Genomic DNA, 14,671 nt, shown 5'->3' with positions numbered 1-14,671 from the left:
AAGAAGAAGAAGAGAAGATGTTGCAGATGAATATAATGAGAGAGTAAGTGACAGTGCATTTGGTAAATGTAAATGAAGGATGGATAGGTGGTGATGTAAGGAATATTGAAGAGTAGGACATGTGGTATTATGCTAATAATTTGCCTTATCGTTAGTTATATCTATCATTCACCTCTTTAATATTTTTATTATTATTTATTGTTGTCCCATCATATGATAAGAAATGAATGATAATTTGGTAAATATTTGAAAAACAAGGATAAAAATCAATCATAACAAAAATGTTTCCCAACTTTTATTACATAGTATATATAAAGGAGAACGAGATAGAGAGGAATCCATGTAAAGTCACATGGTGGAGACCGGAGGAAGTCTTCTTGAAATAATAAGCTACAAAGTGATAACATTATTTCTATTAAATTTAATTTAGGTGTGATCCAAAATGAACAAGCTAGTGACCCATGTCTTTATTGTGGGCATGTTCCAATTTATATGATATGTTATTAATAGCAATGGTCCATTACTGTTGAATAATCCATTGTTCATAATTTTTTATTAACAATGGAAGAAAATTATTGTTAGACTTTTAACGGTACATCTTTTGCCAACTATCATATATTTGATATACCTATTGCTAAAAACATATTCAGAAATGATATATTATTTGGAAAAAATCAAATTTCTTACTGTCATTTGTTAGGCCTACTTTCAGTCATGATTGTAGGGACCCCTCCCCCTGATGACATGTGGCGCGCCTCACTGTTCGGAGCAACTCCATCCAGACTCCCCAAAGATGGACATGTGGCGCGCTCCCCTATCCGGACTCCCTCAGGGAGAAGCACGCGGCACTCGCGAACATCATATCCGGACAATAGCATATCCTATCCGGATATGTTGTCCGGATCGTTGACTAAAGTAAGCAAGTCTTACTACGTCATTCCGACAACCTGCCACAGCCCACGTTTCGCCACCTGCAGGGCGAAAGGACAGGAATGATGGCAAGTCACCTCCCACGATCTCTGACAGCCGCATCGCCTCCCACGATCTCTGACAGCCGCCCGTAGGGTGATGATGGCCCTGCCACCACCTAGAGGCATCATGACGAGCCAAAAAGTCTCCCTACCATTAAAGAGGGAGGCAAAGCTCCTGACACTATATATAAGTACATTCACACAAGGAGAAAGGTACTTGCTATACCTAGTAAAAGGCCAACTGCTTAATCTCTCTAACCATGGCTGACAAAACCATCGGAGGGTGTGTCCGGACACCCTGTCCGGACACCTTTTGCAGGGACGACTGAACCAGAACTCTATCTTGGTTGAAAGCGTGCATCCATTTGGCAGCTACGTGGATCATCGGGACATAAGGCCTCAACATTGGCGCCGTTTGTGGGAACTCGCTGATTCAGTCGTCGGCAAAGATGTCCACACCTTCCAGAAGCCACTCGTTTGGTAGGGGAGAGGAAGATAATTCTGAATGGCGCCGAGCCATCGAAAGAAGACAGTTGGCAAGCGAGCGACAACTGCAAGCTCTCTTCCAGGAGACAGTAAGATTAAGAGAAGAAAATGCTATGTTGCACATACAGGCTTCATTGACGGGGCCTCCACGTCATTAGCATTCAAGAGGCCAGGTAGCAAACTCAAGGCCTGACCTAGAGTCAATATACCCTGGGGCAGCAGGAGCAATCCCTGAAACATGCAACGTTAGGCCACATGAGCCACACACGCCCATGCATCGAGCTCCCCATGAGGAAAGCTCAGACTCTACTCATCTTTCAGTAAAAAGACAACGCGACAAAAAACCTCAGTTGTCTGACTCAATGCGCATGAGACTAGGCCCACAAGAGCTTGGGAGGCCAAGGCCGCCAGTAGCCACAACCTGGGGAGCGCACCTTGACCCTATGGTCACCCCTATGGTGCAGAATGTTCAATCGCACCTGGCGGTATGAAAAGTTAGGAGAAACCTCCCAAACGAGCCACCCATTGGCTCTATCAGCAAAAGGCTGGACGACATGCTCTCCACGCCTTTCTGCTCTCATATTATTCATTACGAGCCCCCAAGGGGATTCCTCGTGCCTAAATTCTCCACGTACGATGGGTCCAACGACCCCTTCGATCATATCATGCATTATAGACAACTCATGACTCTCGATATAGGAAATGACGCGTTACTGTGCAAAGTATTCCCCGCCAGCCTACAAGGGCAGGCCCTCTCATGGTTTCGCCGCCTACCTCCCAATTCTGTGGATAATTTCAGGGACCTGTCAAAAGCCTTCGTGGGACAATACTTATGCTCCGCTCGGCATAAGCAGAACATCAGCACTCTGCAAAACATAAAAATGCAGGATAACGAGTCCTTAAGGGAGTTCGTGAAGCGGTTTGGTCAGGCCGTACTACAGGTAGAGGCATACAACATGGACGTTGTCCTGCAGATCTTCAAGCAAAGCATCTATCCAGGCACCCCATTTTTCGAATCACTCGCTAAAAAGCCTCTTACAACGATGGACGACTTGTTCCGGAGTGCGAGCAAATACTCGATGCTCAAAGATGACGTGCGAGCAGCCACCCAGCAAATCTTGGTTGCCGGACAGGCATCTAGAAGTGGTGCGGAAAGAAGTGCCAAACTTCCGGACCGGTCAAGGCCGTTCGATCGAAGGCAGGAAGGGTCAAGTCACCCAGAAATGCCGTCCCTCACACCCCTTTCCATATCCTATGAGAAGCTTCTCTCTATGATCCAAGACATGTTCGACTTTAGGTGGCCTAGACCCCTCGGAACGGACCCATCCAAAAAGGATCATAGTAAAAAAAGTGCCTACCATAAGGAGCATGGTCACACAACGGAGGCGTGCAAGTGCCTTCGTTATTTGGTCGAAAGGCTCATAAAGGCGGGACATTTAAAGCAATACCTCCACTCAGATGCCAAAGGTAGAGATGCTTCCCAAAATCACAACTCTGGAACCCCTAGGGCTCCAACCGTCCCCAAAGCCATTATAAACTATATTAACGGAGGCCTATTCGACGAGGAGTATGACTCCAAACGAAAGAGACAAAGGTTGTTGCGGGTAGCATCGGTGTGTGAGCATGTCAACTCCATCCTGCCTGGGATAGCTGGGGGAGGGGGGACCTTGCCCCATAGATGAAATAATCATTTTTCCACCAGTAGACCCCACACGGATATTGTAGCCACACCGCGACGCCCTCATCCTGTCCCTAGAGATAAGAGACTTCGACGTGAGACGCATCCTAGTTGACCCGGGCAGCTTGGCCGATCTTGTACAAGCATCGGTCATTAGCCACATGGGACGCAATCTCGCAGGCCTCGAAAACCCTGGGCGAATCTTGTCCGGATTCAACGGGGCATCAACTACTTCTTTGGGAGATATTGTACTGCCAATCCAAGCTGGCCCAGTCACTCTCAACATACAATTTTCAGTGGTACAAGGTTTATCACCCTTCGATGTCATCTTGGGGCGCACATGGCTACACTACATGAAAGCCATCCCCTCTACGTATCATCAAATGGTAAGCTTCCTTACCAAAGATGGGCAAATCGACCTATACGGCAGCCAGTTAGCCGCTCGCCAATGCTACCAGATAGCACGAGAGGTAGGAACTAGTCAGGAGGATAAACCCCTCCTTGAGTCCACCCACGCGCTGGACCAATAGCAATTACTGAGTCCGACGGACAAAGATCCCTTGACAGCGGATCCCCTGCGGACAATCCAAATTTCGGAGGAAGATACTCACCTTACATATATCAGTTCCCTCTTGACACTTGAAGAGACCCGGAACATCCAAGATGCCCTCCGACAAAGCCATGACGTTTTCGCATGGGCGCATTCTGATATGAAGGGAATTCACCCCTCCATCATCTCTCATAAGCTTAACGTCTTGCCAACAGCAAGGCTCGTCCGGCAGAGGATTAGACGTTTTTACTCGGACAGGCAAAAGATCATTCGGGATGAGATTGACAAGTTGCTGGAAGACGGATTCATCAGAGAAGTGGAGTACCCGGACTGGTTGGCAAATGTAGTGGTGGTACCCAAAAAGGAAGGCAAATGGCGGGTGTGCGTCGATTACACCAACCTCAATAATGCATGCCCAAAAGACAGTTTCCCTTTGCCACGGATAGATCAAATTGTGGATTCCACTGCTGGGCAAGGGATGCTCTCCTTTTTGGATGCCTTCTTCGGATACCACCAAATCCCCATGTCCCCGACTGACGAAGAAAAAACAGCCTTCATAACGCCACACGGTCTTTATTGTTACAAAGTCATGCTATTCGGACTCAAAAATGCTGGCGCCACTTATCAGAGACTGATGACGAAGATCTTCAAACCTCTGGTCGGCCGCATAGTAGAGGTATATATTGACGATATCGTGGTTAAAAGCAAAACCCGAGAGGAACATGTCCTCCACTTGCAAAAAGTCTTCCACCTCTTAAGGAAGTATGACATGAAGTTGAATCCTTCTAAATGCGCCTTTGGCGTAAGTGCTGGCAAATTCCTGGTATTTATGGTCAGCCAAAGGAGGATAGAGGTTAGCCCGGATCAAGTAAAGGCAGTCATGGAAACACCACCCCCCAAGAGCAAAAATGAATTACAGCGCCTCACAGGTAAGCTCGTCGCGCTGGGACGCTTTATAGCCCGCTTCACGGATCAACTACGACCCTTCTTCTTGGCAATATGAAAAGCTGGAGCGAGAGGATGGACAGACAGCTGTCAGAGCACTTTTGAAAAAAATTAAACATTGCCTCATGCAACCGCTCATCCTGAGCAGCCCCCTCCCTGAAGAAAAATTATATATGTATCTAGCTGTATCGGAGTGGGCAATTAGCGTTGTTCTATTCTGTTGCCCCTCGTCCAAGGAGCAGAAACCTATTTACTACGTCAGCAGAGCATTGGCGGACGTAGAAACTAGGTATTCAAAGATGGAGCTAACGGCCTTGGCTCTTCGAAGTGCCGCCCAGAAGCTCCGCCCTTACTTCCAAGCCCACTCGGTGGTCGTGCTAACTGACCGACCTTTTCGCAACATCCTGCACAAACCGGACTTAACCGGAAGAATGCTTCAATGGGCCATAGAGTTGAGCGAATATGGAATCGAGTTCCAACCCAGGTTCTCCATGAAAGGCCAAGTGATGGTTGACTTCGTGTTAGAATACTCCCGAAGGCCTATCCAGCGCAAGGAACCAAGCGAAAAAGAGTGGTGGACTTTGTGGGTTGATGGAGCCTCCCAGTCATCAGGATCCAGAGTAGGGCTCCTGCTGCAATCCTCAACAGGAGAACATCTGGAGCAAGCCATCCGACTAGGGTTCCCCACCTCTAACAATGAAGCGGAGTATTAGGCCATCCTATCCGGATTGGACCTCGCCCTGGCTCTATCCGTCTCCAGGCTCCGAGTCTATAGTGATTCCCAACTTGTGGTAAGGCACGTCCAGAAGGAATACGAAGCTAAGGATGCACGCATGACACGTTATCTGACTAAAGTGAGGGACACCTTGCAACAGTTCACCGAATGGATTATCGAAAAAATTAAACGAACTGAAAATGGACGTGCTGACGCCCTGGCGGGCATAGCTACCTCCCTCCCCATCAAAGAAGCCATATTATTGCCTATACATGTGCAAACCAACCCTTCCGTCGCGGAAACCTCCACTTGCAATACCATTGAGGCAAGCCAAGCAGATGGCCAAGAGTGGATGGAAGACATTATAAAGTACCTCCGGACAGGCACTCTGCCCGAAGAGCCCAAGCAGGCACACAAGATCTGGGCGCAAGCTGCCCGTTTCACCCTGATCGGGGAGCACTTGTACAAACGGTCCTTTACAGGTCCCTATCTCAGATGCCTAAGCCACTCAGAGGATTGCACGAGGGGGTATGTGGAAACCATTTTGGAGGACGATCTCTGGCGCACAGGGCCCATTCGCAAGGATATTATTGGCCCATGATGAAAAAGGATGCGATAGCCTATGTCAAAAAATGTGACAAGTGTCAAAGGCATGCTCCCATACCACATGTGCCGTCGGAGACATTGAAACCAATTTCAGGCCCCTGGCCCTTCGGGCAGTGGGGCATGGACATAGTAGGACCCTACTAACCGCAGCCGCCCAGAAGAAATTCTTGCTCGTCGCCACGGATTACTTCAGCAAATGGGTGGAAGCTGAAGCATACGCTAGCATCAATGACAAAGATGTCACCAAGTTCATATGGAAGAACATCATCTACCGCTTTGGAATTCCCAAAACCATTATAGCCGACAACGGTCCATAGTTTGATAGCATCGCTTTTCGGAATTTTTGTTCAGAACTAAACATCCGGAATTCATACTCCACGCCGCGTTATCCTCAAAGCAATGGGCAAGTAGAGGCCACAAATAAGACCCTAATAACTGCCCTAAAAAAGCGGCTCGAGCAAGCCAAAGGAAAGTGGGTGGAGTTACCCGGCGTCCTGTGGGCTTATCAAACCACACCCAGACGTCCGACAGGAGACACTCCCTTTGCCCTCACATACGGTATGGACGCAGTCATTCCTACTGAAATAGGGCTACCTACTATCCGGACCGAGGCAGAAGGCAGGATGATGCAAATACGGAGTTAGGAAGAAACTTGGACTGGGCAGACGAAGTAAGAGAGACCACATCCATCCGGATGACAGACTATCAACAAAGGGCAACCGCTCACTACAATCGCAAGGCAAGGCCCAGGAGCTTCAAAAATGGAACGCTGGTTCTTAGAAAGGTTTTCGAAAACACTGCTGAGACAGGAGCAGGAAATTTTCAAGCCAATTGGGAAGGCCCCTATATAGTGTCCAAGACAAGTGAAAGTGGAGCCTATCATCTACAAAAGCTAGACGGAACCCCATTGCTCCGACCATGGAATGTATCCAATCTAAAGCAATATTACCAATGAAAGAAAGATACAAGTACAATGTGAATGAGTATGTTTTATTAATACTTGTGAAATTGTATTAAAAAAGGTTCTCCGGACTACTAATATAGGGAGAAGTAGCAGTAAAAATTACAAAAAGAAAAGCTCTCATTGGGAAGGCTTGCGGCGCAGCTTTTCCTCCTCACCCGGGGGAATCGAAGGGACGTCCCGTTTGATACCTTGCTTCTTCATGCAGCAACGGTAGCCGAAGAAGTACATCTCGTCTACCTGCTTATGGTAATCCACCTCGAGTTTCTCCATTTGCTCGGCAAACTCAGCCTCCAACTCTTCTTTTTGCGCTGATAAACCCAACTGCAAGTCCTCTCTCTGTTTTTTCTCAATGGACACCTCTATCCGAATTTGTCTCACTTCCCCCTTCAGCTGGGCCGTCTCGTCCTCCGCCTCATGTAGGCGGGCTCTACAGCTTCCTCCCGACTCTTTGCCTCTGCTAGTTCTATCCGGAGAGCCTCGTTGTCATACTAGGACCTCTTCAAGGCTTCAGCACTCTCTTCAAAGGCTCTCCGGGCAACAGATAAACTGGCTTCGACCTACTCCAATCTCGAGCGCAATTCCTCTTCACCGCTCTTGCTATGGGAGACGAAGGCCCTCATGCGATCGGAAATCCGCAACAGGTCTGAAAAAAGATCGTGTTGTTGAACCATGCCATGAATACCGCTCACCAACTGCAGAAGAACCCACAACAGTAAGTTCAATTATCAGTCATGTGAAAAACACACCAGTATGGCAAGAAAAATCAAGAGGAGTAAGCTATACCATTTCCGTCGCCTCAAACATTTTCGCTGAAGGCAGAACATCATCTGAGTCGGGTGGAATCCATTTCAACATCTCTTCCAACTCCGCAAAGCTGAAAGAGCTAGCGGAGGTGCAAGCCGCATCATCAACGAGACTCCCCCCTGATGAGGCGTTATGGGGGGACTCCTCCCCTGGATTCGGGCCCCCATCATTCATGGCCGACTGGATCTCTTCAGACGAACCCTTATCCGGGACCAGCACCGGATCGATTGGGTTATCTTCTGCCATCTCCGTCTCACCCCCCTTCGGATGATTCTCCTAGGAGGATGAACAGTTGACTTCGATGGTTTCCAGAAGATGATCTTGAAGCCGCCCGCTGATGCCAGACTTTAAATCATGGGCCGGACGAGACCTCCTCTTAGCTGGCCCCTTCACTGGTACAAAAGCAAGGGAGCTTGACTCATAAGGGGGCAAACCCTGCTTTTCAGCCCCCGTTTTTTCCCTTGGAGGCGCCATAGGGGGCAACGTTTCAGCACAAGAGGCCCCGGCTACATCCGCGTCCGGAGGAGAAGAGCCGGGCTGACACACTGAGGTTGCTTCCTCAGCTAGAAGAGCCATCCGTACAGCTGCTGGTATTGATGGCCCCGATCCGTTTAGACCCGCGAGACATCCGGAGCCGCTTGAAACAGAAGACAAGCCGGAGGGAGTTGGAGATCGTATTATTATTCCCTTTATGGGAGCTGGAGATATTATTTCTATTCCCTTGGTGGGAACTGGAGATTTTATTACTACCCCCTTTGTGGGAGTTGGAGGTTTTATTGTTTTTCCCTTTGAGGAAACCTTCTTCTTCTTTCCCATTGGGGCGCCGGTAGGAGGAGAGGGTGCGGAGCGTTTATCACCAGGGGCTTTCCGCAAAGTCCTCTCTTGCCTTCTTTCCTCCTGTTCGTTGAGGAGTGCTTTGCATGCTCGGGTGTCTGCCTTTCGCACCGCCGTGTAGAATGAGAGATCTTTGATAACGAAATGCTCCCCGACCACCACATTTTTGGGCAGCCGCCTCGGGATTATGTTGAGTATGTATGGCTGGGGCTCTTGGATAACCAAGCGGAGATTCTGCTTGGAGAGAAGCGTTTCACAGCTCCTCTCGCCCGTAGCAATCTCAAATAGCCTGTTCAATCGGTCGAACGAAGTTTTTTCCACAAACTCTACCAACTTTCCCCTTCTATCCTTGCCTGCACCCAAGAGAACAAAGCATGTCAGCCACCTAATAATGCTGACCTAACTCGCAACCACGGGAGGATAGGGAGCAACTTATTCATACCTGGGGCCTTCAATGACTGATTGGGAGCAAATTGCCTGTCCGGATGCACCGTCAAACCCGCCCATACGCCCTTGACCAGCACGTGCCCTCTGGCAGCCTCCTTGGTCGAGTCAGGAAGGCTGGTCACCAACTGAAGGGATGGAAGGCAGGCGACAAAGCTGAAGATATCATTCTTCCTCTTCTTAATGGAGTAGATAAAAAGAACCTCCAGTAGTGAAAGGCCTAGGTTGAACAGCATGCTCAGAATGCTGTACCCCATCAGCACCCGGACCATGTTGGGATGGATGTAAGCCGGGGGGATCCGAGTGACGTGGAGAAATTCTTTAAACAACGATGGGAGGGGGAACCGGAGCCCAGCATTGAATTGCTCCTTAGTAAAGTAGATAGCGTTGTCCGCAGATTTCTCTGTTGACATGGCCTCTCCATCCACAAGGTGAACAGACAAGCCATTCGGGATGCAGAAGCGTTCGCAGAACTCCCTTACGTTCAGCTTGTCCACAGATTTTTCCGCATGGACCTTTCCGGACACATCTTTGCCGCTCTGCCCGGCCGCACTAGACGAAGCAGCATCCTTGTTCGTAGACATTTTTGAGAGCGGGGTTGAAACGGAACCTGCATGGAAGAATGTCAACAGTAAAAAACAAAGACCTGGCCCCACAACCTTAACGGAAAAAACGCCCAGAAAACCTAAACATCACCAGCATCCCTATCCCAACTATTGGCTTTACCACAAAGAAGAATCGGTAGCCCACAAAAGGCGCAGGGGGGCAATAAAAACCCTAACTCACCCAAAACACGATCAAAACCCCCCGAAAAAGCCCTAGAAACCAATACCGACTCCGAGTCGCAAGTAGCTTACCCAACAAGCCAGAAATAACCACAAAGCAAACACAATGAGGAGAAGGCGGGAATAGAGAACGTACCGAGCGAAAAATGGGAAAATGGAGATGAAGTCCGCAATGCAGTCACCGTCACGGCACGGGTATTATTAGCAGAAAAACCCTAGAACCTTACTCGCAGACGAAGATACGCAGAAGGCCGAAGAGAAAGCACTACCGGCAGAAAATGCAGAAGAAAAAATGCAAAAGTGAAGGACTTGGTCTGCTATTTAAAACGAGAGACAGCCCCTCGGTATTCTAACCGCTCAGTCGCGCCATTATTGAAAAGACACGCTGCCTGGGAAAACCCAGAGACGACGGCTCATCATAAATGCTCTTGTTTCTCTTCGCCTCCGCACACCACGTGGCTCAATGAGCTCAAAAATTAACCTCAATTTCAAAAATAATCATTTTTAACCCGCCCATTCTACCTGGGAAAAATCGGCAAGTTAAAAAGGGGGCATTGTAGGGACCCCTCCCCCTGATGACACGTGGTGTGCCTCGCTGTCTGGAGCAACTCCATTCGGACTTCCTAAAGATGGACACGTGGCGCGCTCTCCTATCTGGACTCCCTCAAGAAGAAGCATGTGGCACTCGCGAACATCATATCCGGACGATAGCATATCCTACCCGGATATGTTGTCTAGATCGTTGACTAAAGTAAGCAAGTCTTACTACGTCATTCCGACAGCCTACCATAGCCCACGTTCCGCCACCTGCAGGGCAAAAGGACAGGAATGATGGCAAGTCACCTCCCACGATCTCTGACAGCCGCGTCGCCTCCCACGATCTCTGACAGCCGTGTCGCCTTCCACGATCTCTGACAGCCGCCCATAGGGTGATGATGGCCCTGCCACCACCTAGAGGCATCATGACGAGCCAAAAAGTCTCCCTACCATTAAAGAGGGAGGCAAAGCTCCTGACACTATATATAAGTATCTTCACACAAGGAGGAAGGTAAGCTTGCTATACCTAGTAAAAGGCCAACTGCTTAATCTCTCTAACCATGGCTAACAAAACCATCAGAGGGTGTGTCCGGACACCCTGTCCGAACACCTTTTGCAGGGATGACTGAACCAGAACTCTATCTTGGTTGAAAGCATGCGTCCATTTGGCAGCTACGTGGATCATCGGGACGCAAGGCCTCAACAATGATGGTGAAGCTATAGTTTTGCGCTTTGTTTGGGGTTCTACCCTCTTCTATGCCAAATAAATACATAAATAAATAATTTGACTTATGTTTCTAACCTAGATTACTTGTGTATGCGAATAGTTAGGTGCTTTGAAGGTTACATGTGAAAACCACTTGCCACTTGGCTAGGTGTTTGATGTTTCCCACCTAACCATTGGGGGGATTTTTTTAACTTCTATAGCAACTTAAAAAAAAAAATCTTAAAAAATTGTAGTTGTAAATATATTGAAAAATTTATAGCACTTTATGTCTTTTCAAAATACACTTTTTATAATTTCATATCAATGATATATATTATAAAAAAGTGAATTTAAACTAAAATGTCTATTAAAAAGATACTTTCCATAATTCTAAAAAATTGAATTTATATTAAAAAGTCTCTTCAAAAAAATATTTTTTCACAATTTTTTTTTATCAATCAAACACATTACAAAATTGAATTTTTATTAAAAGTATCTCTTAAAGAAATACCTTCCAAAATTCTACAAAATTGAATTTATATTAAAGGCATCTTTGAAAGATACCTTCCACAATTTTTATATCTATCACACAATAAAAAAAAATGAATATATACTAAAGGTGTCTCTTGAATCTACGACACTTTTGTAAAAAAAAAAACCCTGACCATTTATACATTCATCTTGAAAACTAATCAATAAGGTCATTTTTGTTCCTTAATCCCTTCACCCTTAGGTTTTCTTTTATGCATATTATTGATGAAATGAAATAGATAGCTTATTTTATAGGATGAAGAGAGGATTAGTTTCCTCATAAAAATAGAAGTGCGCTTTACATCAAAGTATTTTTAATTTAGAAAACTAACTTCTCAAAAATTGATTAATAGGATTTTTAGCTTTATTATTTATTTAACCATAATATTTAATTTAATATTTAAATAAATATTACATAATAATAAACACATGGACCACATAAAATTCATATGTATATATATATATATATATATATATATATATATATATATATATATATAAAACTAGTTTTTTGAAGAAAAAAAAAAAGTACCTTTAAATTAGTGATATTGGTGTATAAAAGAAAATTAAATTATTGATTAAAAGAATCTGTGCATTAACAAATGACTTTGAAATTAAATAATATTAATATGGATCATTTTAATATTTGCCGGGTAAATTTATTATATTTAATATATTTAATATATTATCCATATAGTCCGAATTTACTTAAAGCTACGCATTTTTTTAATTATATTTTTATTTTTTAAAAATCTTTTAATATAATAATTTTTAGAAATGCGTATAATTTTGTTTACCATTTTATATTTTGCTTCAAAAGAAAAAAAAAAGAATGGCTTGTTAAAAAGATTATTAATAAAATAACATAAGCATGAATGAAAAAAAAAAGGGGGAGGGAAAAAGAGAGGCAAAAGGATAATTAGATCGGGTAGAATTGAGAAAGATGCTACATGCATTTTAATGTCAATATCATACATAATTATACGTAGGAGTTTGGCTTAAAAATTAATATAATTGTTTGATGTTGTTTTTGAGAAGTAATTTTTAAAAGGAGAGTTATGAATTTAATAATGTTTAAAAACAGTATTAACAATGATTAATTTTAAATTATTATTATTTATTTTTAACAAAATAAATTAATTATATTTTTATAAGATGTTAATATCTATTTTTTTATAATATTTATTAAAAATATAATTTATGATTTTATTATAATATTACTATTTATATTTTGTTAAAAACTATTTATTTTTTAATTCTTTTATAATTATAAAATTTATTTTTATCTTTATTAATACTTGAAATTAAATTCATTTTATATTATATAAATTCAAATTATAATTTTTTAATAAAATCAAAATAAAAAATTATTTTCAAAATCAATTTATTAAAAAAAAAAGTTTTTGATTTTTTAATTTTTAAAAATAACTTTGCACCTTCCATTTTTGTATCACTTTTAAGTTATGTATACATGGGAAAGGAGGAGAAAAGGAATGGGATAATCATTCCTGGTTCCTATTCCCACTCACATAACATGGCCTTTTAAGTTGCTGAAGCTTTCACGAGACACTAACAGCTTTTCTGTTTCGCTTATGCATGCCTTCCGCCTTCCATCCCTCCCCCTCTCTCTCTCTCTGTATCTCTTCCATCTCCTGAAATCAAGAATGGAAGCTGTCGAGGGTGTTGCTCTTTATTCTTCCTCTGGGGTGTTGTTTGGCATGTGGACCTCCTCTGATGTGGACAAGTTAGCACGCCAACATCATTTCCAAACTGAGTTTGAGAAACTGAGGAAGTTGCAAGTGCGCATTGTTGGAGTGCTGAATGACGCCGAAAAGAATCAGGTGTCAAAACCGTCAGTCAAAACCTGGCTAGATAACAAGAATAAAGAGATTGGCTTCAAATTGGATACTTTTCTCATTAACAGAATGTAGTATATATATACACATGTTTGATCTAATCTTCTCCTAAATTATAGCTACAGAATCAGAAATATAAGGCTAATTATGCTCCTATACAATCAGCTAATTATGTCAAGATAATCATACAATAACTAACATATAATTTCTGTTGGTACCCCGTGTCTTTGATGATCCACGTAGGTGCCCGATGGGTGGATGCGTGATTTCAACTCATAAAGGTTCTTGATTCAGTCGTTGTACCTACAAAAGACGTCCGGACAGGGTGTCCGGACGCACCCTCTGATGGTTTTGTTAGCCATAGTTAGAGAGGGAGATATAGATCAGTTGGCCTTTTACTAGGTATCGGTCATTACCTTCCTCTTCGTGTGAAGGTATATATATAGTGCCAGGGACACTGTTCCTCTCATTAATGGTGAGGAGATATTTTATGTTGTTATGATGACATGAGGTGGCAGCATGGTTATCGCCACCCTACGGGCGGCTGTCAGAAACCATGGTAGGTGATGCTGCTGTCAAAGATCGTGGGAAGTGATCACGTCGAATGGCCATGGGAAGTGACTTGTTGTCACCTCAACCCGTCCTTTCACTCTGCAGGTGATGGGACGTGGGCCATGGCTGGTTGTCGTGATAGCGTGTAAGACTTGCTATACTTTAGTCAACGATCCGGACAATCTTATCCGGATAGCCCGTGTTGGTTATCCGGATGTATTGTGGAGCGGATGCATTTATGGAATCCGTCCGGATGCCTGTGCTTTGTAAACGTCGTTTGATCTTCCTTGACGCAGTCCGGATAAGAGAAGCTGAAACGCCGCTTGTACTTTCTTGAGGCAGTCCGGATAGGAGAAGCGCATCATGCGTATCCTAAGGGGAATCCGGATGATGCTGGTCCGGATGATAACACGTGCCACGTGTCACTGTGAGCTGCGTGCCACGTGTTTCCCAGAGGGAGGGGTCCCTACATTGCCCCCCTTTTTAACTTGCCTATTTTGCCCAAAAAATGGGCGGGTTAAAAAATAACTGGCCTTTTTGAAAACTGAAGAGGTCACTTCGTCTGAGTGGGCCACGTGGCGAGTGGGGGTGCGGAAGCCAAAAAGGGCCTTTATGACGAGCCGCCGACCCTGTGTATCCCCAGGCAATATGTCGTTTCAATGATGGCTTTTGTTTGGACGTTTGGCTTTCCGAGGGTCTGTCCCCCT

Source organism: Vitis vinifera, chromosome 17 (genome assembly GCF_030704535.1).
Source record: "Vitis vinifera cultivar Pinot Noir 40024 chromosome 17, ASM3070453v1".
Taxonomy (NCBI): domain Eukaryota; kingdom Viridiplantae; phylum Streptophyta; class Magnoliopsida; order Vitales; family Vitaceae; genus Vitis; species Vitis vinifera.
Note: the sequence above shows the minus strand (reverse complement) of the source record.